At 46.9% G+C, this 25,593-nt stretch overlaps 1 pseudogene; it reads right to left on the bottom strand.

The window, feature by feature from the left end:
• Nucleotides 1-6,841: 6,841 nt before the first annotated feature.
• On the bottom strand, nucleotides 6,842-12,623 carry LOC123107923 (probable hexosyltransferase MUCI70; annotated as a pseudogene).
• Between the last annotated feature and the right edge of the window lie 12,970 nt (nucleotides 12,624-25,593).

Below are 25,593 nucleotides of genomic sequence, written 5' to 3'. Positions count from 1 at the left end.
CCATTTTTTGTTTTTTTACTTTTACATTTTTTGGTTATTTTATTCATGTTTGTCAAGAGGCCCAGTAAAATGGACTATTAGGCCTTTTTTAGACCGTGCTGATGGAATCGTTCCAGCTGAGCGGTTTTCCCATCAAATGTTTTCATTCGGTAAAACGTGCATCCCCAATGCGAGCGAGATGTTCGGTCTTGGGCTCCTCCAGACCGAACCATCGGGAGACATCGAGGTCTTTTTTTGGAAAAAACTAACGCCCACACGTGTGGCATCTTGCACATCGCCCACACGCCTCCATTATCACTCATTTTGCCACATGTGAACAGATTACATCGGCATGAATCTTTTTGGTTTTCGGCTTAAAAATGTTTTATCTCCTAATTAAAAAATCGAATTAAAAATCTGTTTTCATCATTAAATCCGTCTCGATGAGATCTTCAAAACTAGATCCCATGTTGATATGTTTCGACGAAAATTCTTTTTTCTCAAAAGTTGCCATGATGTTTACACTGTAGTTGTCATAGTGCTTAAATTAAAGTTGCCATGTGGCAATTTCAGTTTATAGAGCATGGCAATTTTAGTATTTTGATGATCTAGTACTTTGACCATGAAAATTATTTTTTGTATGAACCACGGCAATTTTAAGTGCATGTATCATGGCAATTTTAGTTTATGGTTTATGGCAAATCTAATTTCTTAATTTCCTGTTTTATAAATACTAAAATTTACTTTAAAATGTAGAAGAAAATAGCTGAAACATATCATGGCAACTTCAGTGTAAACATCATGGCGGTGGGAACAACTTGTATGAGATCAAGGCTTCCAATGAGATCATGCGATCCAGTTATATGGAGCATTGGATCTCCATCCAGTGGTACAGAAACGGAAGGTGGGATAAGATGGTACATTTTGCATCTGGATTCCTTAAGGTAGATAATATAGCATTTACCAGTACTCTAGTACAGTGTAATGTAGGACAAAATGAATTTACACAGCAGTGTGCGTGGGAAATATATGAAAAGAAAAACATATATTTTGTTATCTCCATATTTGGTACGCAAGCTTTTACGCAAATGTACAAACTATTAACAAAGAAAAAATCCTAATTGTGCCATAACTCAAAACATACTGAATCCAATTCATTTCAAATTATTCTAGGAACACAAATTTGAAATGTTATCTCCATATTTAGTACTATACTACACAACAACATGTTTTTCGCCTCAAAATTCAAGACAATCAAACTATCAAAATGTTCTCTTTGCCTCAAGAACATCCCTCAACAAAAATCATCCTTGGCAGATGCTGAAGTAGAAATGTACAAAACAAAAAAAAATTTGCTAATCAGGTGCACCAGAAATAAGATTTACTACATTGACGAACACATGTAAATGAAACAAGATTTCACTGAATATCGTGTACAGACTTTGCTGAGAGAACAGATCTACGTACATGAACAACAGATCAAGAACAAAAAAGGCACGAATTTTTTTACAAGTTCGAGATGTGTCATCCACTGCCGACTATGCCGCCGCCGGCGACAGGCTAAACGGCATGCGGTACTGATGACGAACGACGACGTTGGGGACCAGGCCAGAAGGGGGCAAAGGGAAACAGATCTGGCCGGCCTCCATGGAGGCTGCGACGAGGAAGCAGTCCAAACGATGAGTGGGCTCACCGGCATCGGAGGCAGTGGAGTCCTTCGCGAAGGTCCGATGGCGGTGCTCTCATGGGTAGATCTGAGAGGGAGAGAGCGATAACGAAAGAAAGAAGGGGGTTTGCGTGAAGTGTTCACATCTTGCTCACGTGAGGGACTCGCCGAGGCATTGACAAATGAAAGAAGGGGGTTTGCGTGAAGTGTTCACATCTTGCTCACGCTGCTAAATCTGGACAACTCATTTCTCATCCAAGGGTCTACGTAGTTGATAGTATGATCGCACCTGAAGTGCCGATCGTATACTAGTTCTTCCCTCATGGCAGTTCATGTGCAATAGACATGGCAACTTTTAACCCAAAAAAAATTCATCAAAATATATTGATATGAGATCTAGTTTTGAAGATCTCGTCGCAGGGATTTAATGATGAAAACGAATATCCAATCAGATTTTTCATTTAAGAGATAAAACATTTTAAAAACTGAAAATTCAAAAATATTCTCACATGCATGCATGCAGTGACGTGGCGAAGTCTATGTGATATAAGACGTGTGGACGGGTTTCGCTCCCACCACACGTGTGGGCATTAGCATTGTCCTTTTTTTTTTCTTTTTTTGCCAGGACTGTTGTAGGTATATGTGCCGGACTCGGATAAACCAGCAGCATATCTTTTTTTTTGCAGGGAATTTAGAGAGAGCTTTATTATGCAAAAGTATTCTTTGAACAATCAGCCATGAGGCTGCTTATCAGGAAGCTGGGAGTCTCAGTAAGCCAACTCTCAGTCACAGCTAATGTGCAAGCTCGTTTGGCACACAAATGCTCTGGACTGTTGGCTGACATGTTTACATGCTGAATTATAAAAAGTGTAAAACTAAGAGCTAGCTCTCCTATTTCTGATAAGATAGATGCCACAACAGAGCGAGAGTTGAGGCGAGTTTTCCAGAGGTTCACTACCTCCCAGCAATTGGTCTCCATCACCACATGCGTATAGCCCCGTACATTTGCAAAAATAACACCGTCGCGAAGAGCCAAAGCTTCTGCGATCATTGGGTCTGTTACTCCCGGATATGGTTTACACCATAGACCTAGGAGTGCATTGGCAGAACGTGCGACGCCCCCGGCACCGGCGAAATCATCATCCATGGCAATCGCTGCGTCTGTATTGATCTTCACTTGCTCGATGTCCGGAGGGCGCCAGCCGAACCCCGGCAAAACTGAAAGTTGTTGCCGCGGGATATTCAGGAGCGCGAGGGCTTCGTTAGTTAACCGAACCTAAGTGGATGGTCTTTTGCCTGCTGTAGAACTCTCTCGTTTCCACTGGAGACGAACACTTCTCAGCTGAGGCTCTCGATCTGGTGGACTCGATCCCACTTCGAATCCATCCAAGTGTGTTTTCTGCTCAAAATCGATCCCCTCGAACTCTAGCCCCCTCCCCCTCCCTCCGAGATCGAACTCCAACACTGCAGTTCGGGGTGATTAAGGGGCGAATGGAGATTCGCTGCCCACCCTTGGCTCTAGCTTTGGTGGCTGAAATTAGAGGGTGTTCTTGGCAGATTCGAGGGAAAGCAGCAAGAAGGCGATGTTAGCAGCCAACACCAACTCCGATTTGGTAACGGCGGCGCTGGATTTGAAGGAAAAGGTGGACAGGTCCGGCAAAGATACAGCCGGACCATAGGACGGCGTGGCGGAATTGCTGGGGCGCTTCAACCTCACCTCAGAGGAGGCCTCGGTGGTGATCCTCGACGACGAGAATGAAGAGGATTTGTTGAGCCTGGATTGGGCGTTGATTTGCAAGGTATTGTCCCCAAATATCCTCCATATCCAAACTATCATGTCTGCATTGAGACCAGCATGGGGGAACCCAAGAGGATTATCAGCAAAACCAGCGGGAGATAATACGTTTATTATGGAATTTGCAAACAAGGAAGACTTGGGCAGAGTTGTGGCAGGGGCTCCTTGGACAGTGGGAAAACATGCTGTTTTGTTGGCAAACTTTGATCCAAGACTGAAGCCTTCTGAAGTCACTTTTGACAGAATCTCTTTGTGGGCAAGAATCAAAGACCTTCGTTTTGAATTAATGAATAGAACTTGGGGAGAATCTCTAGGTGCTAAAATTGGTACAGTGGAGAAGGTTGATGTAGACAGCCAAGGCAGAGCTTGGGGCAACTATTTGCGAGTCCGAGTTTCTGTGGAAATCTCAAAGCCGCTATTGAGATGGGTCACTGCATACTCGAAGAAAAAGAAAGCTTATGAGAGATATGAAGTGCAGTATGAAAGAATTCCACACTATTGTTTCTCATGCGGCATCATTGGCCATTCTTCACTAGAATGTCCAACCCCGGGAGAGCGAGATGAGGAGGGTAAACTTCCTTATAATGCAGATAGGATGTGCGTGAAGGATGACAGAAAAAAATATGTTGACCTCATGGTCAGGACAAAGCCCACAGTCTAGTGGCAAAAGTTCTCGCTATGGAGAGAAGAATATTGGTGCTCAAAGATCTCCAAGAAGTAACTCAGAGGAGAAGGACTCGGACATAAAAGAGATGCAGGACGGTGTCACTTCTCCATTGGAAAAAAAAGGAACTTGATTACAAGCAGAAAAACAAAGCAGGACATGTTGAGGAGAGCAAAGAGCTATATTCGTTGCAACCTAGCATGACTAAAGTGGTTGGGCAGAAAAGGAAGCAATTAAAAGTCTACAGGCCCAAGAACCAAATTTTGAATTCTGAGGAGATATTAGTGCGGCAACAAGTAACTTAGCTCCTGCAATTAGAGGACTAAACAATAGTGTTGGCTGCTCACTGCCAATTTCCTTTCCAGTTGGAGATGTATGTCTCTCTAAACCTTACAAGGAACAGAAGAAGGACTCTGACAACTTACCATCAGGATCGGCGGATCAGGCGGAGGTTGCTACAGGGCAACCCCGCCACACGCTATGAGGTTCTTGTGCTGGAACTGTCGCGGACTGGGGACGGACGCGACAGTTGGCGAGCTGAAATGGCTCGTTAGTAAATATCGTCCCTCCCTCCTCTTCCTTTCCGAGACGAAGATGAGGGATTCGAGAGCTCGGAACCTCATGTGGTCGCTGGGTTACTCAGGAGCTTTTGCAGTTAGCAGTGATGGATTGAGTGGTGGGCTAGCTCTATTTTGGTCCTCCTCCCTCTCGGTGTCATTAAAAGCTTACTCCATGCAATTGATGGATATAAGAGTCAAAACAGAAAATGGAGTCGAATGGCGCACAACACTGGTATATGGAGAACCAAAGAAAGAGTTGAGGCACATCTTTTGGGATAGACTTCGATTCTTGAAGGCTCATTGGAATGGTCTGTGGATATGTGCTGGTGACTTTAATGAAGCTTTACATGGGGATGAGCACATGGGCTTTAAAAATAGAAACGAGAATCAAATGGCCCTATTTAGATATTGCATAGATGAATGTGGACTTTTGGACCTTGGGTATATTGGCCCTAAATTTACATGGTCTAACCGACAACATGACGGGATGAACATAAGAGTTAGACTAGATCGAGCTTTGGCAAATAGTGAGTTTCTTAAAAGGTTTGATAATTGCTCTGTCGAAAACATTATAACTACATCTTCAGACCACTTGGCGATATTGATAACAATAGCCAAGAGTGGTGATCAGACTGCTACCAGTCCAGTGCATAACTCCTTCAGATTTGAAGCTGCATGGATGAGGGCTCCGGATTATAATCAAATGATAGAGGAAAATTGGAAAAATCTGAAAGATGGTGCTCCTTCCTTGAACAACACATGGTCTGCACTAAATAAATTATCCAAAGCTATGCAGACCTGGTGTAAGACATCATTTGGACAAATAAGAAAAGAGATCAGAAGACTTGAGAAACGCCTGGCTGATTTAAGAAGGAATAGTTTGGTGACAGATAGCTGTGTTGAAGAGAAGCAGATTGAAAAATGTCTGTGTGAACTTTTTGAGAGAGAATAGATTATGGCATGTCAGCGCTCAAGGGTTGATTGGCTGCGTGAGGGGGACCGTAACACCTCCTTTTTCCATGCCCGAGCTTCAGCTAGGAGGAGAACTAATAGAATTAATTTCTTGAAGCAAGCTGACAGAACAAGATGTGAAGATCACAAAGCTATCAAGAGTATGGTATATGAGTTCTATGCTAATCTGTTCACCTCTTAACCTTGTACCTCATTAGATGCGGTGCTTCAAGCAATTCCTTCTAAAGTGAACGAAGAAATCAATGAAGCCCTCTGTCGAGAATATACAAATGAAGAAATCAAGACCGCATTCTTCCAAATGGGGCCCATCAAGGCCCTTGGACCTGACGGCTTCCCTGCCCTTTTTTTACCAAAAACATTGGAAGCTGTTAGAAGAGGATGTTTGTGCCGCAGTGAAGGGTTTTCTTTTGGGATCGGAAATTCCAGAAGGCTTCAACGATTCGGTAATTGTTTTAATCCCAAAAGTAAATTCTCCTGATGTGCTCTCTAATTTTTGGCCAATAAGTTTGTGCAATGTTATGTATAAAATTGCTTCCAAAGTTTTAGTCAATCGTCTCAAACTTTTTTTGCCGAAAATAATCTCTAAACAACAGAGTGCTTTTGTGCTAGGAAGACTAATTACTGATAATGTGCTTATATCTTATGAATGTCTCCACACAATAAGAAAGCAGAAAGTCAAACACCCATTCTTTGCACTCAAAATTCATATGACAAAGGCTTATGATAGGGTGGAGTGGAACTACCTCAACGGTATTTTACTGAAAATGGGTTTGAATGATAAATGGGTCGAGACGGTTATGAGATGTGTAACCTCTGTGAAATATGTGGTTAGAGTTAATGGAGAATTAACTCAATCTTTTAAACCCACTAGAGGCATTAGGCAGTGGGATCCAATTAGCCCCTACCTTTTCTTGTTGTGTGCTGAAGGCTTATCTTGTATACTGTAGCAAAAAGAAGCTTCTGGTGAATTAAAAGGGATCCGCAATGGTAGAAACTAGGGGTTGGGGCGCCACCTTGTGGCGCCTCCTGAGAGGAAGTTGTGCGGTGCTAGGTTGGCAGCCGCTCATTCCAGTTTCTTTTTCTATCTTTGGTAACACATGGACATGGCATTTAGGAAGTTGCACTACAAATTTTGAAGGAGCTAAATAAATGACACTCAAATACAAGGAGATTAGGGAATCTAAAACACAAAACACTGAAAGACATGATATAGAATCAGAGGGAGAGAGGCCACACATACTCATGAAGTAATGAATTCAGCATTCAGTTGTTACATGAAGTGCTACACCAAAACAATAAGAATACAAGGACTGGAAATTTAAGGGCTTCAAGCTGAATACTCAAATTGTAAAGTCACCAAGAAATGCCACTCAGTTCCATGGAGATCTTTGGCTACCATTTCTTGACATGGTGGATTCTGAGACGTGCCCTACAAAGCAACAAGAGGAAGACACTCTTCAACATGTCTCCTAAGAACAGAGACAGGGATACATGCAGAGGAGACGGGGAGCTTGTCTCCAAGTTTAGTCACCAAATTTGCATTATCCATTCTCCCTTTTAAGAGACAACGGAGCCAATAGTCACATTCCTATGGACAGAGATCAGGCCATAAGAATTTAAGACAAACATATAAGCACTAAAGTATATGGGACATCATTCAAAATTTTAGTAAACCTTTCATACAGACCCAAGCAAATCTAATACTTAATCGAAGATGGTGAAAAAATGATGGAAGAGGAGGTGTCTCCGCTTACCTCGCTGCTGGTACCATGGATCTAGAGCTCGAGGGAGAGGGGGTGCCGCTGCTTCCCATCTGCCTTGCCTAATCTCGACTGGGAGAGGGGGGGCTCCTAATGTTATGCATGTTAGAATTCTTCAAACTTCCCAATATCCGACACTCATATTAGGATGGCTGGTTGGATCCTGATCTTTAGAAATGAGGCTGGTTGGGTCCTGATCTTTAGAAATGAGGCTGGTTGGGTCCTGATCTTTAGAAATGACCAACAGTCCCTGATCTCATCTTAGCAAGGCAGAAATAGTTACAACATGAATTTAGAAATCACATCTAACATTCATATAAGAGACCTATCTCAATAACCGCACATACACAATAACAACAAGAATATGTGAATGTCAATGAAAGCACAATCTGAGCATCAAAGATGGCCTGAAGGAGCACAATCGAAATATACGCCAATTGTGCACCTCTTAAGATGTATCCATATGATATTGTTTATTGGGTTTCACCACTTCCTTTATGAGCACATGAATTCACTCTACAAACTTAGTTGTTGTACAACCCATGCATTCCATAGCCATATCAGTAACCATGCACTTAAATTCACTACTAAAAATCTCTAAGACATGAGTCAGCTTTTAGCAAGCCTACACATGTCACGGACGACTCGATTTGGAGTTTCCTTCAAAGGGAAGGAATCGAGACGAAGACCTTTTTCTATGGAAGCACCTGTTCTTCTAACATTGGCAGATGACATATCTCCAACGAAACTTGAAATCCATGAGGACACAGCCCAGTAAAACTGTAGTAATAAAATATAATCAACAAACTAAATTAGAAACTATCTCAATGAGCTAGAATGGTCCAATTTTTTGTAAAAATGAGGCAAACCATTGAATTCATTAGGCATCCTTTTGTAGAGGCATATACTGAGAGAAGGATATTTCAATTTATTGTGCATTAAGGCAACATTAGTACTGTGTCGATAAACAACCAATGTTCACATTGTTACATCCTCAATTATTCTCGTCGATTAGAGAGGATATTTGTGAGGAAACATTCCTATCTTATCTATAGCCTAACAAAGAAAAAGATGTAGTTTGTCATTGAAGAAATTGTTCCTTTCATTAAAAACAAAATTTAATGAGCCAAGATTTATTTGCTAAAATCTTAGGCATGGGTGGGTGTATTTATAGAAGTCTTATCCTCCGAAGCATAAGTAAATGTATGTTTGAATGTTTCAATTATACAATCACTAAAAGCTAGAATAGAATAAAGTGAGAGAAGGGCAAAATATAATAAAGAAAATAGCTAGGGGTATTTACCTACTTATGCCTTGATCAAATTCCCTCCTCATGCCGCTACATTATTGATCTTGGTAGCCTGGCAAACCCTGGAGGAGGTCCAAGATGCCGGCGTTTCAGTTTTAAGCTACTTATGCTTGCATCTAGCGGACAATATATACTTCTAATTTTCTGTTTCTAAAGATTAGGCGGAATCTTCAAAGGAACCTACAATTAGTAAATAGTAGTTGAAACTTTAAGACATTCTTCCATCTTGAAAACTGAAATAGAGCGAGGGCCAAGGACTCACCAGTAGATGCACATAGTTCAAATTTTGTGTAAAACACTTGAGGTGATAAAATCAAATTAAGCAAACTACTAAAGAGCTGTACCTCCATTATTTACAGCAGAAGTTTTTTTATTAACTATGATGCATCTGACACAGAAAGGCACAAATTAGCAGGGAAGACAAAAATGGAACTGGATTATTAAAACTAATTTGGTTAGTAAAACCAAAGTAAAATTAAACCAGCTTACCTGGCACCTGGTGTGAGTTTGCATACAGATTCTAAATATGCAGAAAGGGTGTTACATACTATCCAAGATTTCACTGTCAAGCTTAATCTTGTACTGGTGAAAATAAAAAGAAAAGCATCAAAGGATTAGTACCAGAAGTAAGTTCATCTGCAACTATATAAATTATTAATGCAATCAAGCCTAATGTTTGCTATATCTACTTTTATAAAGTTCGGATGCCTGTTCCTTGTATCAAATGATATTTGAACTTTGTATTTGACACTAAATACATAACACGGATACTACAACAAGCAGGTCTGTATAGTTTTTCTGAAACCCAAAGCAAAAATCTTGCAGTCTGAATAATTATGTCTTTAGAGCTTAATGTTCCTACCAAAAAAAATACAGAGCATGTTTGCATGAAACAGGATTCAGTCAGAGTCAGGAGGATATCATTCGTTGAGTACTGCCTATCCGCGGCAGCCGGAGCTATGTGTGCCTGACAAACAAATATGTAAACAGATTTGTTAACTCCAAAATTCCAGAACCTATCATCATGTCAACAAAAATGATAGGAGAAAAAACATTTATATGCTTACAAAGTGCATACAAATTATCAAAAAAACATGAACACGGTAACAACATTGAGAATGAAATGAACAGAGCGGTCTTTGCATATATGGGCAGAGAGAGAGAGAGAGAGAGAGAGGGAGTGACACAGATCAGGAGTTAAAGGGGGAGAAGGATTGACAGAAGCTCACGTTGACATCAGCCATTCCTCGATGACGCTTCCCTGTAGATCCATGAGGCTACTGCTCCTTGTCTGTATCGTCGCTCCTCCAAGTCATGAGGCGTCCGCTGCCTGGGTTCTCGAGCCTCGCTGCTCCACCCCCACCACAGACTGGATGCATGGTACATGCATCAAAATGAATAGAGTATCCCCGCCCTCAATTCCTCAATGGCAGTCTTAGATTGGCATCGATGAATGATTTTTATCAGTACGAAGGTTTGTCGGGGGTGGATCTGTAGTTTCTTTAATTTGGTGATGGAACAGTTTAGGTACTGCTCTTCTTTCACAGTCCTGTTTTAACAATAAAATGAAAATAACCATATTAAGATTCTATGTGAACCTGTGTAAGCATTGATACGATGAAAAGAAATGTTAACATAGATAACACAAGTTCGACGTTTTTTCTTTTTGCATAGGCATGTACTACCATTGACGGTAACTATTTATTAAGATTTAACTAAGATAAAATACAGCATATCAGGAGGAGCTCGGCCAGCAGAAGGAATGCTCTATCAGAATATTTATTACCTTAAACATATTTAGGTGAAAATATCTTCCAGCGTTCATTCTCATGAGCTTCAAGCAAGTGTATGTAAAACTCGATTTATTACGTGAGGTGAAACGGTTGACCTCATTGAACCAAAGGCATGAAAGAACCTTCAGGCACATCTGCACAATTGTTATACACTTGATCAATTCATTTACTCATCGAAGAATTTATCAAACATAAGTAAATGCTACTTACAACTCGGTAGAACAGGATCTTGGCCAGAGGCATTAAACTTCACAGGCCCTCAAACTGATAAAAGTAAAATTGCCCGTCGATAGCAGTGTGATTGTACTTGTTTAAGCACTTGTTCTGAAGAACTTCCTCCCAGACACAGGTGTGATCGTAGTGCGCTGAAATGGCATACTCTGCTTTCTTTCTCCATAAGAAATACTTAATGATAAGCATTGAATCAGCATTAAAATGCAATTTGGTATCCAACCAGATGGAGTACATAACAGGTAAAATGTGTTATGTTAGCCATGGAACCCAGTCATCTCCACAACAGACAACTGCTACAGTGGGCTAGGAGCTTGCATATGAGGCATATCAATAAACCTATCAGCCTTGCAAGCAATTTGTCAGCAAAATCCGACTCTATGCCAAACATACCAACTAACCATATGCACAATCTTAGGAGAGAGAACTTACATTTAGGAACACATTTACATCAATAGTTATGATGTCTCCATTCTGCAGAAGAAACAACATTTTTCATCCCACGGTACATAGGCATGACACAAAAATAAAGAAAGGAAGATGCACATTTCATCCTACAGAACCTGCAGCTGTGTTGAATCAGGTAGTCCGTGGCAGGCACACTCATTTACTGATGTGCAGATACTTTTAGGAAATCCGCCATAGCCAAGTGGAGAAGGATAAGCACCCGCCTCAACTATCATATGATGCCCTGCCATGTCGATTTCATTTGTAGTAATTGATGGCTGAAATGACAGTGAAATAATTATTGTTATTAAGTGTACAATGCAGAGTCTTCAGATGATTTAGGTATAAAAGGATTCTAGTTATCTATGAAAAAAGGAATATACCTTAACCAATGTTCCTGCAAAGTTCAGTACACGGGAAGCAAGTTTGCAAGCAGCTCTCATCCCAGCGATACCTTCGGCATTGTGTATTTGGCGCACGACGGGTAGTTCTTGCAGTATGTTTGCACCCACATAAGAAGGTCTTAGAATGTGCTTTGATACAGAAATTTGGGAATAGACCTTTCCACGCCTCAATGTTCTTTCTCTGAATGAAGAAATCAAGCGTAATAACACAAGATGGACTTTTTGCAGCAGAGGAAATCAACATAATTTCTGAATGCAAGCAAGTGGCAAATAGATAGGTAGCAATATCTCTTGGTTGGTAGATTGAAAGACAGTGTGTGGATTGTTACACTTGAGCAGCTAAGAAATGAAACTAGACCACAACATTTTATTTTCATGGCAATACACGAGTGTGGTGCAGTCCAGTTAGAAAAATGTGATGCGTAGATACATGCATACAATGGATGCATGCACACGCAATTTGGTTCAGTTTCAGTCATCCAAAAAACTGAACCAAAAGGTCACACACACACACACACACACACAAACGTGTTGAACCAAAACTGAAGAAAAACGTCCAAAACTGCAGGTGTCGATGGGAAGTATAGCTGGCCAAATGGGCCGGGATAGTTGGGCCGGCCCGGTAGCACGACCGGCACGGCACGGGCCTGGCACGGCACGACACGTGCTAAACAGGCCGGGCCCGGCACGCGGCACGCCATGGGCCGTGCCTGGGCCTGAAGGGCGAGCACGCGGGCCGGCACAGCACGACCTGATTAACTTTTTTTATATTTTTTTATGTATCCTAATATGGGCCAACAGGTAAAAATAGGCTAAAAACGCTCAGTGTGCAAAATAGGAGGTAGATTAGTGGTCCTGGCGTGCCGGTGGGCCGGCCCGATTAGCATACGGCCGTGCCTGGGCTGCAGGCTGCAGCACGCGGGCTGGCACGGCACGGCCCGTATAATAATCGTGCCTAGGTGGGCCGGGCCGTGCCAGGCACGATTAGGATGGGCCGTGCCGTGCCGGGCCGGGCCGGCCCGTTTGGCCAGCTATAATGGGAAGCTCACCTCACGTCCAGGCGCTGGCTGCTCCACCTCCTCTCCTCTTCTCTCCTCTGCTCTCCTCTGGCCGCTGTACCACCCACCTACAGAGAAGTGAAAAGAGAGACAGGGTGAGAGCAGAAAAGCAGAGAAAGAAGCTGCCTGCACATCACTCACTCACGCATCACAGGAAGAAGGAAGAAACCAAGAGGAAGGGGAGGAGGGATCTGACCTAGGGTAGGGCGCCATGGGTGGGGCTCGCTAGGGTTTCGGTCGGCGGTTGAGGTCGGACGCGGTGGCGTTCCTTCATGGGGGAAAGAGGTTGCTTCGCGGTGGAGGAGGAAGGAGCTCCAGTCGGCGGCGGTCCTCTGCTGGCCGCCGCGGCCCGACGGCCACGGTGGCTGCACCGCCCACCACAACTTCGCAGCCTGCCCACTAGCGCCCATCTCATCCGTGGCGGCGGCGGCGACGGCAGAGAAGCAGGGGAGGGGCGTGGGACTGGAGGAGAGGAGAGAGAGAGAGAGAGAGAGAGAGAGAGAGAGAGAGAGAGAGAGAGAGGAAGTGGTTTCAAGACTGGGGGAGGTGTTATCTGCGCGCTCACTGACAGCAGCCTCGCCCAATTGGCAACTGGAGAAAACGAGGGCAGCATCCAAACGGCAACTAGTTCGTTCATTGGCGTTTATTGAGTCCGACGTGGCACACGCAAGAGGGCTACCCTGATGCACACCTTATTGTTTTGGATGGGCCTCCTATTTCTCATCTATTGCTGATGACAGTGTGTTCTTTACCAGAGAAGATGATAGGAGTATTGATGGGAAATACACTTTGGTTCCTGGCTGTATATGCACCCTATATGGGGATTTTTTTATAATATTTTAATAACAAGTAAAAATAGGTAAGAACTATTTTGACAAAACACTTGACTTACTTTTTCACTAGAATATAAATCTTGACGAAAAAAAAACAAAGTTGACCTCACAGCAAAAAAGACAAAATTTATTTGCTATTATAGGTCACTATTCACACTATTTTAGCCAAAAATTTGCCTTTTTTGAAAAGGAGTCAAAGGGATTTTTTTTGTGGATTTAATTTTTCACGAGTGCAATAGAAGGTCAAGTTTATTTCAAAAATATTTTCAGGAATTTTTGACTTTTTGTTGAATTACTAATTTTTTTTCCCATATAGGGTGCATATGTCCTCATAGACCAAAAATCCCCCTCCGAGTATTGATACTCTAAAATTAGCTCTTGAAACATATTGCGAAGGGTCTGGACAGAAGATCAACACTCAGAAATCATCTATATTTTTTGGCACCCACTGCAATGAGCAAATAAAGGAAAGGATAAAGCAGAAGATGGGAATTAAAGATGATACACTACAGGCTACCTATCTCGGCAAGCCGACCTGGGTGGGACGATCTCCAACGAACAACTTCAACTTTTTCACTGGTCGACTTTGGAAAAGACTCAATGGTTGGAGTGATAGACCTCTGTCAAGGGCTGGGAAAGAAGTTCTACTAAAGTCAGTCGCACAAGCAATACCAACTTACGTAATGAGTTGTTTTCAGATCCCTATTGGTGTCTGTGAAAAGATGAGAAAGCCTATTTCCAACTATTGGTGGGGTGTAGAAGATGGAAAAAGGAAATTACATTGGAAATCTTGGAAGTGGTTGTCCTCGCCGAATATTTAGGTGGCATGGGATTTAGAGACATGGCAATATTCAATCAAGCCATGCTGGGTAAACAATGTTGGCGCCTTTTAACAAATGCGAACTCATTATGTGCCAAGGTATTAAAAGGAAGATACTATCCGGAAGGCGACTTTTGGACAGCTAAATGTCCGAGATCATCTTCTTATACATGACGCAGTCTGATATATGTGAGAAAATTGCTGCAGAAGGGCCTACTATGGAGAGTGGGAGATGGCAACACAATTCATACATATGAAGATAATTGGATCCCTGGTATTGCCCCTACAACTCTACAACATATTCCTCCTAGAAGTGGTAATGATACGGTGAGTTCTTTGATAATAAAAGGTGAACACAAGTGGAATGAAGAAACCATTAGAAATATTTTCTCAGAGGATATATCAGAGAAAATCCTTAGCTTACCGTTGAGTACAGAAGGATGCCCAGATTTCGTGTCATGGCCCCACACAAAAGATGGTGTTTATACAGTGAGGTCGGCATATAATTTTCTGAGAACACTAAACTTTTGGAGTGACAGGAGTACAAATGACAAAGGGGCTATTTCAGATCAGAAGATCATGGAGAAAATTTGGAGGAAACTTTGGGCAATCCAATGCCCAAATAAAATGAAGGTAGTTCTGTGGAGACTCACCCATAACTGTCTTCCAACAGGCGCTCAACTTCAAGTGAGATCAATACCCACAAGGTATGATTGTCATTTTTGCAATAGGGAGGAAACGGTTGAACATTGCTTTTTGCAGTGCCACTATGTTAACGAAATCTGGAAAGAGCTTAAAAAAGAGTATGCCATTTTGTTTGAAACTGAAAAATTTTATTCACATTAGGCAATGGGTTTTAGAGTGGATACAAAATGCTACAGATTTTCACTCTATGGTTATGGTAGTGGCAATATGGCACATATGGGAAAATAAAAATGCCTACCGTAATGGCGAAACTTCATCCTCTTCGTGTGGTGGGAAAGATCAAAGCTTATGTTGAATTTATCAATATGCATTCTTTTAGTTCGACCACTTCCATTAGACGTGAGACCTTGAAGTCAAACCAAAAATGGTCTCCGCCGCCGGATGGGTCGATGCTTATCAATGTGGATGCAGCGAATTTCTCCCAATCTGCAAGAGCGGGTTTTGGTGTGGTAATACACGATCACCGGGGAAGGGTGCAGGCGGCAAATAGAGGTTACTTTGAACGAATTCAAATTCCTGAAGTAGCGGAAGCCATGGCACTTCGTCAAGCCTTAATCCTTGCCAATAACCTTGGCATACGGAACATCATGGTAGCATCTGATTGCCTGTTATTGATCAACAAGGTCAAGGGTTTAGGTTTTGATAGGTCCCCTATTGGAGCCATAGTCCATGATATTAGAAAATGTGTCGTACTTGTAATGAGGCAACACATGTTCTGGCGAAATCAGCAGAGCATGATGTTTGGTCCTGCTGGATTAATGAGTTTCCTGATGTAATTAGGACCATTATCTGTAATGAATTAATTATGAATGAATGAAAGGGTGTAGCTGCCCATTACCTCAAAAAAAACCTAAGTGGCTGGATCAATCGGATCTCTATCATGGGTCATTCTGTTACAAGAATGCCATATAGTCCACATTACCGTAATTATGGGTCAACCTGCGAAACCCAACTGGTACCGCAAGTCCGCAGCATATCACGAGGACTCGTTTAAGGGAAACGTTTGAAACCGGCACGCCGGCTGAAAGTTCGGCCGGCCGAGCGCGCGTCGTTACATCAGATGAAAATCAACCGTTCTTATTGCTCTAGTAACTGCCCACCACTTTGCCTCGACCTTATCTTATCTCTTCACGGGGAGATTTCTCAGCCACTCCCTTCTCTCTTGGCATGATGCATATCCTCTCTCGTTCTTCTCCCCACCCACCTTTTTGGCTGCTGCAGATGCGGTCACCGGCGGCAACGCGGGACGACTACCACGGGTGCTACAAGGCCACCACTGGCACCGGCCTCGGCGACCATCGGCGCCGCGTGCAGAGGAGCAGCGCATACGCGCGGAGACAGGCGGTGGATGCAACTGGGGGCCTCGCTTCTGCGACGAGGTGCCACGACTTGATGCTCCCGGCGGCGACAGGACTTGCAACCCCAGGTTCATGGAGCTGCAACCGCGGTGACGAGGAGCTGCATCCGACAACGATTTTTGCTGGAAGTAGTTCTTTTCTTTGCTACAATCGACACATATATTTGGTGATGAGATTTTTATTTTGCTGGAACCATCATCAAATTTTGCTGGAACTGCCTTTTTCTGTTGCTACAATCGACTAGCAGTGTTTTTGCTGGGGAGAACTTTTTGCTGGAACCAGTGATTTTTTTGCTGGAACTGGCTTTTTTTTGCTACAATCGACCTTTCTCCAGATTTGTTCTTCTGATATTATTTTTGCTGGAAACATCTTTTGCTACCACCGTAGTTTTTTTTTTGCTGGAACCAGTATTTTTCAAAGGATCCAATGGGACGTTGACTCATAACTACCTTGGGTAATTTTGTTGCCAGCGTCGCTGGCAAGCATCGACGGCGAGCATTTTTGCTACCACTGTAATCTATTTTTGCTACAACATAATCTGTTTTTGTTGCGAGTGTGGCACAAGCGACCGGCGAGCGCGGCTGGCGGGCGTGGTGGCATGGGTGGCCGGCAATCACGAGAAACCGAGGACAAGTGCGGGCGGCCAGCGAGCGCGCGCGGAGTCCGGCCGGCTAGTGTGGCTGAGCTAGTTCGCTGCCTTTTTCCCCTCAATCCGCTTTTCATCCGCGTTTGACGTTTTAGGGACGGAGAAAGGTTATATCATACGATTAAAAGAAGGCCGATGCTAGGCGCCGGCCGACCGGCGCTAGGTTCGGCCGGTCGCCCTGCATCCGTTCGATCAGTTGGCCCCGACGCACAGGATTACGCGAGGACTCGGTCATCTCTCTCACGCCCTTGTTTCTCTCGTAGTTCATGGCCACGAGCGACGAGGAAAAACAGATACGCCCGCGCGCGCATGTAGCTCCACACCCCTGCGCCCACGAAGCACCACCGCGCCTCGACTCGCTGCCGTTCGCCGCCGCTCGCCGTGCTGGGACATAGGTGGATGCAGCTTTCTCCAGCCCAGGTTGAAGCAAAACTGTCCCCCAGACACCCAAGTATGCAGCTCCAACAAGCCACGGTTCCAGCTTCGCTCGTTCGTCATCCCCATCTCCGGCCTGTTCGCAGCTTCGGTCGTCGCTGCTCGCCATCGTTGGTTTGCCGTCCACCGGTTGAAGCTTTTTCAGATGCCGGGCATGGTAGCAAATCCGCACGTCGGTTCCAGCACCTGGGCTGGTCAGTTGCAGCAAAAGAAGGCAGGCACCGCCGCCATGGCAACACGGCCGTCACCGGTGGATGTTGTCGCTCTCGCCGGTTGCAGCACTGGAGCTGGTCGGTTCAGCATCTGAGTTGCCGGTTGCAGCAAAATACAGCAGCACGTTCCCCTTTGATTTTGGTTGTAGTAAAAATCAACTATGGTTCCAACTTTGCCTTCTTCGGTTTCAGCAAAAAAAATTGATGGTTCCAACATTGTCGCCCGCTCATCGTGGGTTGCATCTCATCGCCGTGGTCACCCATGGAAGCCCGTCGGCACGGCGCCTCCGACGACGCACGGGTCAACACCCTCAGGGGCCACACCACCCCCACATCCGACGACACCGCGCACGGCCGTTCTCTGAAGCAGGAAGGATATGGATGCTCGTTGCAGGGCTCTTGCCGTGGTGCCATGGTGGATGTCCGTAGCAGGAAGGGAGGGATGGGAGAGTTGCTCACCGGGCACGAAAAGGGAGAGAGGTTGGGCTGAGCATGGCAACAAAAAATAAAAAACGTTGGCGGTCGTGGGGATGTAGCAGTAGGGGAGGAGGGGATGGGGAGGAAGAAGCACGAAGAGATAAGGGTGTGGATCTGCCAGCGAGCGAGCAAGGCGACCGGCCGAACGCTCGGCCGGTCGTCCGTACATAAACGTGTTCGGCAGCCGACCGGCCTAAATTTGGACCGGTGCGCCGGCCCCTAGCACTAGCCCTCGTTTAAACCGTGATTAGTTTGAGATCGCATGTGTATACGTAGCTTACGGCATGCAAGAAATACAATGCGCTTCGCGTCTCCAAAACCTACACATATATACTATGTAGCTTACGCATTATCCAGATCAGATCCGATCTCTGTCATGGCGTCTTCAGAACGCGATGAGAGCATGTCAGCATGGCCGGGCCTGCCGCCCGAACTCCTTGCCACCATCCTCCGGCGTCTCCCGTCCCTCGCAGACCGCGTCCGCCTCCGCGCTGTTTGCCGCCCGTGGCGCGTGAGCGCCATCGGGCTGCCGCCTTCCCACCTTATCTCCCCTGGCTGGTCTTCGGCGACGGCACCCTCCTCGACGTCGCCAACAACACCGCGCACCGCGTGCGCATCCCCGACGACGCCGTCTGCTACAGCGCCGGCGACAACACCTTCTTCCTCGTGCACGACGACGGCCGGTGCTCCCTGATGGACGCCTTCTCCGCCGCTCCCGTGACTCCTCTCCCGGAGCTAGCTGCTCTCCTGGCTGCTTGCAACGTGAATGCCCGATACGAGCTCCTGCAGCCCATTACCAGGGTCGTGGTGTCCCCGGCGGCCTCGGCGGAGCTGGAATACCGCCTGGTCGCCGTCATGATCAACAATGGCAAATTCCTTCTCTCCACCTGCCGGCCGGCCGGCGAGCCTAACACGTGCGTAGCGCTGGACCACTACTTCGATTTCTCCATCGCCGACATCAGATTCTTTCAAGGGAAGATCTACGCCCTGTCCAAGATCAACGAGACGCTCCGCGCCCTAGATCTCAACAATGGCTACCTCGACGAGCTACCGGCATCACCATCTTGCATCGAGGTCATATGCGGAGTGAGGTCCGAGTTTGCGATGACAGAGGAGCCTCATCTGCAAAAGGATCCATGGCCGTATGGCCACGTCGTTGCGGAGCGGTATCTAGTCGAATGTAATGGCAAGCTGCCCATGGTCAGGCGGTGGGCCCGCAAACCTTTGATGAGCTTTAGTTACTATTGGATGACCGAATTCCGAGACAAGGATGGGTACGATCTTGAACGGACTCGCCGGTTTGAGGTCTTCGAGGTAGACCTCGGCCGGAGGATGAGCCATGGCCGGTGGAAGAAGGTCCAGGGCTTGGATGGTTGGGCGATGTTCGTGTCGTCGCGATGCTCCAAGGCCGCAACTGCAGCAAGCCATGGAGCTCGAGAGGAGTGCGTCTACTTCGTGCACCAGTGGGGTCGGAGGAACCCGGACAATCCCATCGGCGGCTCCGGGGTGTACAACATGAGAGATGGGGCGATCACGCGGCCGCTGCTGCCAGAGCCCACGGCGGTGGCTGAGTCGATGCCGTGGATCCGAAGGTTCCCTGCATGGGTATTCCCTGTTGAAGTTTAATTTGGTTTCAGTCTTCATATCAGCGCGCTATAAGGTCGATAATACTAGAAAGAAGGATTCTTCACTTTGGTACAGATACTACTCCCTCCGTTCCAAATTACTCGTCGTGGTTTTAGTTTAAATTTTGAACTAAAACCACGACGAGTAATTTGGAATGGAGGGAGTAGTAGAAACTCTAGGCTAAGCGGGAAAAAGGGGTATATATACTAGAAGAAATTGATTTTTTTTAATCTAAGAACCAAAAGGGGGTTCGAGAGTTCTTCACTTTGTGGCTGATCTGCAACCGCAAAAGAATGTCACCAAAGTATGATTCTTTTGCAGTAGATTTTATTCAATTGAAATTCTTCTTTGTTTCTTTGTGCTTGGTCAACTGTCCACGTGTGTTGTTATGTTCCTATTTTCCTTGGAAATGAAGTAAAAAGCAGGTCTACTGTTTAGTACTGTACTTAAAGCATGTCCAACAGCCGCCGGACGCGCCGCACGCTAAAAACTACTTTGCCGCGTGCCCATCGCCTGGTTTCACGTGGCGCGCAACGGTGGCTCCAGCGGCCGCGCTAAAATGCAGCGCGCGCGCATGCTACAACATTTTTTTGTATGAAAACTTTGCATAGATAAAAAAACAATACATAGTTCTAGCATAAAACACGATACATAGTTCATAGCATAGATAAAACTACGGTGGAACTAGATAGAAACTACGGATACAAAGGTATTTTACATCGTTCGAAAGCATAGATAGATAGAACTACGGTGCAACTAAATAGAAACTACGATGCAATGACAAACTACGGTGATTCCCAGCCACCATCATCATCACCATCATCATCCTCGGTGGTGTCGTCCGAGGTGTCGAGCCACATGTCTTCCCAACGCAGATCGTTGGAGGAGAAGATAGACTGCCCGCCGTTCTCGACAATATCGCACTGCGATCAAGGTTTTGGATCCCAAGTGAAGCTTTTTTCTCGAGGGAACCGAGATTCTCGGTAACCATGAATTACCAAAAAATTTCGAACGAAATTTAGAATCAAATTTTGAATTCAATTTTTTTGAATTGGATATAGATAAGCATTTAACTATTAATAGTCAGTGAAGTTGCTCTACCGTAGTGGCTCTCAACCCGCAACTATCCCTTGCTCGGACGCCTCGAGTTCGATCCCTGTATTCTCTAGCTAGAATTTTTCATAGGTAAAAACTTTTGCATCTCAAAAAGTTAAAACGGCAGTGCGTAGCCAGACTCGAACCCGCGACTTAGGTCTGGGGATACAACACCTTTACCACTGGGCCATGATAAGTTCTCCATTAAGAATACAGATGCAGCTTATTTAACTATAAGGTGAGCGTTTGAATTCAAAATTTTCAAAAAGTTCGGGATTTTTTGCTCAGTATGAGTGCTTATCGTGGGGGAGCGGTAAACGCGGTAACCGAATATCTCGAGCGGTTACCAAAACCATGACTGCGATAAAGCCAGTGCCTTGCGTCGACGCCTGTCAGCACGCTCCGCGCGGCGCCTTGCGGTCCTCCCTGCCCAGAACTCGTTCTCGGCGACGACGTCCTACGGGTGGGGACGGCGCCACTCCGCCATGGCTCGCTCGTCCTCCTCGACGATGAGGAGGCGGCGCTGCTGCCGCACGTGGTCCGCACGGTCCTGGTCGGTGATTAGACGCGGCGGAGGAGCGACGCGCTGCGCCTGCTCGCGCGTGAAGACGCCGCGAAAGTTCACCCGCGACCGGGGCCTGTCCAAGCGCCACGCCGCCGCGTCATATGCGCGAGCTGCCTCGTGCGCGCTCTGAAACGAGCCGTGGCCAAGACAGACGTCGCCGGACCGGATCTCCGCGGAGTACCTGCCGTTGGGGCGCTCGCGGACGCCGCGGTAGCCCGAAGAACCCCGGCGGCGCGGCGGCATGGTGGCGCGGTGGTGGCGGGGAAAGCGGTGAAGCGGCGAAGCGGCGAGGTGGCGAGGTGGCGAGGGGAGGGCGTGTGGCTGTGTGCTGTGCGCGTGGCGAGCGTGGGATTTTATAGGCGCGCGCGAAGCGGCGCGCCAAATCTACCGCGCCGCGTGCCGCTTTCTCCGCGCGCCCGCAAACTCTTCCCGCACGCGGTAAGTTCCTGTCACCGTTGGAGCGCGCGAAACCAGCCGGCGCATGCTAAAATCTAAGTTTACCGTCCGGGCGCGCCTTTTGCCGCACCTGTTGGAGATGTTCTTATGCATCTTGGCACCAATATTGAGCGCCATGCCAGGTTTGTTTTCCAGGAAGAAGGAAAAAAATGATTATCGCTGTACGCTAGTTCTTCTGTCCTAGTGCCTGTTCGGCAACGCACCGCTCTGGCTACTCCGCTCCGCTCAGCGCTGGAACACGGAGTGACAGAATAGCAGCTCCGGAAATATGAACTGCGCTCCGCTCCGCTCCTCCACTTCCGCTCCGCGGAGCTGGGAGCCGGAGTGTTTCCGAACGGACCCCTAGTTTATGGTCTTCCAAATCACCTCTGATTATGGCAGTATAGTTTGTTCTACAAGTTGAATAAGCAAACTTTTTAACGTATTGTACGCGATTTGGTCAATGCCGTGCGGCTGCTGTCACTATTTGTTTGTCTTCTTTGCTGACGTTCACCATATGTTTCATCCCGAGTGTGACGCTCAAACTGGACTTAAACACGCGCCTTCGACTCTATATCCCGGCCATTCCTCTTCGAGGTTTTGCGCCAATAACTCCCGGGAGTGGCTAGCAATCCTCGTGTCGACGTCCAGCACTCGAGCCCTACTTAATGGAGACCCCGCCCCGCCAATTTGGCATCGCCGTGGGCTCAACCAAGGTGACCCCCTACCCCCATAGCTATTCGTGCTCGCCGTGGACACCCTTGGCCGTTTGATGCGACACGCCCTTCAACCCGGCATATCTTGCAGCAGTTCCATCCCCTGCGGGAGGTCTTGGCGATCTCCCTTTACGCCGATGACGTGATGCTTTTCTGCCATGCCATGCCGGGTGACGTAGCCGTTGTCAAGGGAATCCTATCCCTATTCGGCATGGCCTCTGGCCTACAGGTGAACTACGCCAAGAGCTCGGCCAGCGTTCTTCATGGCGATGTGTTGGCTGTCGAGATGATAGCGCAGTTGGGATTCCCCAAAAGTGGAGGTAGCCATCACTTACCTTGGCATCCCGCTGACGACACGATGCCCCTCTGCTGCCCGGCTGCAATCCCTCGTCGATTCGATTGCCAGACGACTCCCAGCATGGTAGGTGTAGTTGATGAAACAAAATCGTGTTTAGCGCAATCCCAGCATGTCAGATGCTCGGGGTCGCTGCCCCAAAAAAACTCTCAGGCAACTTGAGAAGATATAGAGGGGGTTCCTTGGGTTGGGCGCGTTGTTGCTAATGGAGGGCACTGCCACGTCAACTGACGGCATGTCTCCGTCCGATAGAGTACGGTCTGGGTGTTCGCGATCTCGAGTGTGCCGAGCTCGCGCTTCGGCTGCGATGGCTTTGCTTCGCTCACACGAAAAAGTGTCGGGCTCGCGCTTCGGTTGTGATGGCTTTGCTTCGCTCAGACGGAAAAGTGTACTACTCGGTAATGTAGTGGTTTGCAAAGACGGTTCCCTACTTGGCAAAGACGGTTGTACTCAGTGAAAACAAGTTTATCTCTACTCCTATAAAAAATACAGTTGGTGATGATGGTGTGTCTGCCTTCTGACCATCTCAACCATCAGATTTGAAACAGACAGCTTCGATGTTACTAAAGTTCCTATGAAATTACCCGCAAATGCCACTCCCATCAGCTCATCTAGCCCTTCCAGCATTCCAAACCTGACAAAATCAAGGCCCGACGATGGTATACCCTCTCCGGGGGCAGCGTAGTTAGAGCTCGGGCGTTCTTCTGGGCTCGCGAGCGCATGTGATATCACCCCCTCCCCTATCTCCTCTGTAACGTTCATGCCAACCTCCTGGAGCAGTGGTGGGTCGCCATGCTCATCCGCGTGGATCTGGACTACTATGGCGTCCTCTGAATCTCTATGGCGGCGGCCGGTACTTCTGCTGCAATATTAGCGACAAGTTTGGTGGTGGTGCGATTAACTTATCCAATGTGTTGCCCCTCCTCTGCTATCCCTTACCTCTGTTTTTCCTCTTCTATGTCCAACTCATCGTCTTCCACAATTTTTCCCATCCTATGCAGGTGTGGGGTAACAGAAAGGCAGTTGGCTCGAGGCAGCTTTGGCCGTTGGCACGGGTGGCACCGCTGCACTTCTTCTATTTCGTCTGGTGAAGACGCCGGTGCTGGTGGCCGATGGGTCACACCACACGTGGTGGATCCCTGTTGATGCCGATGCAGACGGACGACTTTGGCTCTCTAAGTGGATGAAACAGCGTTGCCCAATTTCTAGCCGCTGTCTAGCCCCTGCCTGCATCGTTTGGGCATTTTGGGCAGCGTTTGATGAGTTGCAGGCAGCGGCTAGACGCTCTGAAGGAGGGAAGTTGCAGTGGCGGCGACAGTTCGTGGATGTGGGCGACACCCTCGTGCGGACTACATGGATGTGTTTCTTGGCTAGGCGATGGCCTCGTTGAAGGCGGGACCTGCAACAGCCATGATTCAACCTGGAGATCGCGCCCATGAGAGGGCCACTTCTCCTGAGTCCTGAGTACCTCTTTGGCGCCGAGCATAGCGTGTAGCTTGCGGAGGTGATGGCCAAGCAGGCAAGCAGCGGTTTCCGCGCCTGGCGGCCTCCGCTCGGACTCGTGCTCAAGGTCAGGCGGCATCGGCCTTACGAAGGTCGCCCAAGGGACTTCGACCTTCTGATCCAGCGGCAACGTCGGCCTTGACGAGTTAGTTCAGTCCAGATCTGCAATCAGAGGTGTGGAGCTGTCCATGGTTCCCTAGTGGGCTGGCAGTGCGTGTTGGATGGCTGTGCATGATGGCGGTCATGTCCTTTCCCTCGATACGGTCTGTGCTGCCATAAGCGAGGACAACGGAGTTAGTGGCAGCGCGTGGGTGGTGTTGTCTTATGCAGATCAACCATCCATTGCCGCTTGTGTGGACGGTGCGAGGCCTCCAAATCGTCCCAAACTGAGGATTTTAGTGGTGTCGATGTCCTTACTCCCTGTCAAAGACTTCGCCATGTTGTGGTAAGTGGCTCTTGCCGCGGCTCGTCAGCCCACTTGTGCAGGCATGGCCTTTGCTGGCGTTAGAACCTTGCGAGTATGCAGCTGCCGGGATGAGGCAAGTGGAGGATAGATGACTTCGAATGGGTGGTGCTCCTTGAGTACCTGGTCTCGGGCTCCGGGATGAAAACCCTAGGTCATACCCTAATTGGTTTACCTGTGTTGGAATTACGTCCACAGGATCGATCACATCACAGTATGATGAACACACGCGACAGAAAAACTGATAGTTAAGGATACGTCTCGTACCCTAAAAATTCCTCTTTTTATTTTCTTCTTTTCTTGCCACGGTGTTACAACTTTGCACAACGTGCTGTGTATCTTTACCTAATAATAAAGCACGTAGGGTTTCTGTCGTACGTCATCGGCATTTTTACAGAAACCCCCCTGCTATTTTGGCTATTCAACCCGTAATACTATTATAAGTCAACCTGAAGCGATACTGACAAGAGAGAAAAAGAAATAACCCACCCACCCACCCGCACGTCCCTGCCTCCCAATCCCGTAAAAAAACAATCCCATCTCAACGTCCTGCCGCCGGTCACAACACGCGCCGCCGGCCCACCCCCACGCCGCTGTGTGTCGCCGGCCCACCCCCACGCCGATACGCGCCGCCGGTGCATCAGTTGGACGACGTGCCTGGCCTCCTTGCGAGTTGCGAGCCAAAAAGAAGCAACGAGGTTCACTCAAAAG

Source organism: Triticum aestivum, chromosome 1B (assembly GCF_018294505.1).
Source record: "Triticum aestivum cultivar Chinese Spring chromosome 1B, IWGSC CS RefSeq v2.1, whole genome shotgun sequence".
NCBI classification, from domain to species: Eukaryota; Viridiplantae; Streptophyta; class Magnoliopsida; order Poales; family Poaceae; genus Triticum; species Triticum aestivum.
This window is presented reverse-complemented; position numbering and strand designations above follow the sequence as displayed.